At 45.0% G+C, this 2,769-nt stretch overlaps 1 non-coding gene across 1 annotated transcript; it reads left to right on the forward strand.

Moving 5' to 3' along the window:
- Positions 1–1,438: 1,438 nt before the first annotated feature.
- LOC114895116 lies at positions 1,439–1,545 on the forward strand. The gene has a single exon (XR_003793424.1). It is a non-coding gene; the product is annotated as a U6 spliceosomal RNA (small nuclear RNA).
- The last annotated feature ends 1,224 nt before the right edge of the window (positions 1,546–2,769 follow it).

Below are 2,769 nucleotides of genomic sequence, written 5' to 3' on the forward strand. Positions count from 1 at the left end.
TCTGAACAAGTGCAGGTTCTGCTCTAGACACTTCCACAGACACAAAGGCAATACAAGACATGGCCGTGGCCCTCTGGAACATTACAGCCACATCTGGCAGGCCAGGAGACACACGTTTGCTGTCCTCGTGTGCAGTAAGTAGGTGAGTGAGATTTAGCAGCACCTCCCTATTGTGACGTGAATAAATAAACAGCCCAACAGCAAGGCACACCCTCTCTTAGCATGTGCTTTAACCCCCAAGGCCAGTTAGCTGAAAGTCATACCCAGCCACAGGCTTTTGCCGCCCAAACACCACTTCTAGAGGGTTTCCCTGTGCATTTGTAAGGTCATGACCTTTCACTCCTGTCAGTTCGTCTTTCTGAGCTTCAGCATCTTCATCTATAAAACAGGATCATATGATTATCTCCATCATAGTGTGGCGATGAGGATTAACTCAGATAATGCAAGCAAAGTGCTTAGCACAGGGCGCTCAGTGAATTTATTTTAAATTTTTATTTATTTTGGCTGTTTTGGGTCTTCACTGCTGCGCGCGGGCTTCCTCTAGTTGCTGCGAGCGAGGGGCTACTCTTTGTTGCAGTGCACGGGCTTCTCATTGCGGTGGCTTCTCTTGCTGTGGAGTGCGGGCATGGAGGCTTATTAGTTGTGGCTCACGGGCTCTAGAGCTCAGGCTCCGTAGTTGTGGCACTTGGGCTTAGTTGCTCCGCGGCACATGGGAACTTCCCGGACCAGGGATCCAACCCGTGTCCCCTGCACTGGCAGGCAGATTCTTAACCACTGCGCCACCAGGGAAGTCCTCAGTCAATGTTAATGATAATTGTTATTTCTGTTTTATCTTGGTATGTCAGTATTAAATTATTATTCAACTGCAAAGCTGACTCTCCCATAGGACTGTGAATACCCTGAGGGCAATGTCTATGTCTTAGTCATCTTTGCATCTGCCATAAACCTAAATGCTTACTGCCAGGGGCGGAGGGGCGAGCTGTGCCCCTGTCCACAGTGCTGAAGCTTCACGGCCTGGGCATTCCTTGTGATGCTTCCTCTCCAACCCATTCACACTGTCCTCTATGAAGATGCCCTCTGGATTTGCACATGATAGTGGTCCTGGCATCAGCCCTCATCTCATCTCCCAGCTATGTTAACTGAATACGGCAGGTAGTAAAAGGGTTCGTACCACATGAACTCACTGTTGGAAAACACACCCTGTCCATGCGTTCATTTTTGTAGAGCATATATTGTGTACAAATTATCAAACGTGTATAGAAGAAGAATATATACCAAACAGTTAATGGTCTTATCACATGGTGGGATTGGTCACTGCAAGGGGATCGCTTTTTTTTAACTTATTCTCTTTGGTATTTTTGTTTGTTTTAACAATAACCCCTACTTTATCTTTGTCAAATTAATTTGAAAATAATGTTTAACCAGAAAATACAGTTAGGTGCTCGCTTCAGCAGCACATACAGTAAAATTGGAATGACATGGAGAAGATTAACATGGCCCCTGAGCAAGGATAACTCGCAAATTCATGAAACGTTCCATATTTTTCAGACTTACAGATATTGAAAACAAACGTATGGTTACCAAAGGGAAAATATATGGGGGAGGGATAAATCAGGAGCTTGGGATAAACATAAACACACTACTATGTAGAAGATAGATAACCAACAAGGACCTACTGTATAGCACAGGGAACCCTACTCAATATTCTGTAATAACCTGTATGAGAAAAGAATCTGAAAAAGAATGGATATATGTATGTGTATAACTGAGCCAATTTGCTGTACACCAGAAACTAACACAACATGATAAATCAACTGTACTCTAAAAAAAATTTTTTTTTTTTTTTTTTTTGCGGTACGTGGGCCTCTCACTGCTGTGGCCTCTCCCGTTGCGGAGCACAGGCTCCGGACGCGCAGGCTCAGTGGCCATGGCTCACGGGCCCAGCCGCTCCGTGGCATGTGGGATCCTCCTGGACCGGGGCACGAACCTGTGTCCCCTGCATCAGCAGGCGGACTCTCAACCACTGCGCCACCAGGGAAGCCCTAAAAAAATTTTTTTAAAGAAAAAAAAAAAGAAAACACCGTTAGTTGGGAGAAATTGCATAAAGAAGGTTTGGGAACCACCTTCAGGGTCCAAAGGCAAAAAGATCAGTTTCATAATTAAGTATCATATATATGTTTATATCAGCATCACAGTCCCAGAACATTCAGAAGACAATGGATTTTGACGTTTTGTTATGTGTATGTATCAAAGCATCACCCGAGAGAAAGGAGGTTAGAAACCAGCAAATCCAGCCCCCTCATTTTACAGATGATGAAACAGACTCAGGGAGTGGAAGGGAAGAAGCCAACAACACTTGCTAATCAGAGGCAGCTCTGGGATTAGAACTCATGTCCTCCTGGCTTCCTTCCCATGTATCAATTTCCTCAGGCTGCCATAATAAAGTACCACATACTGAGAGGCTTAAAACAATAGAAATTTATTCTCTCATGGTTCTGGGGACTGAAGTCTGAAATCAAGGCATCCACAAGGCCATGCTGCCTCTGAAGGCTCTTGGGAAGGATCCTTCTTTATCGCTTCCTGGCTTCTGGGGGTGGCCAGCGATCCTTGGAGTCCTTCGGCTTGCAGATACTTCACTCGAATTCCTGCCTGTTGTCACATGGCCTTCTCCCTGGGTGTGTCTGTACCTTTTTCCTTTTAGTTAATTAATTAATTAATTAATTTTTGGCTGCGTTGGGTCTTCGTTGCTGCGCGCGGGCTTTCTCTAGT

Source organism: Monodon monoceros, unplaced genomic scaffold (genome assembly GCF_005190385.1).
Source record: "Monodon monoceros isolate NGI ecotype Baffin Bay Population unplaced genomic scaffold, NGI_Narwhal_1 Super_Scaffold_13, whole genome shotgun sequence".
Lineage (NCBI taxonomy): Eukaryota > Metazoa > Chordata > Mammalia > Artiodactyla > Monodontidae > Monodon > Monodon monoceros.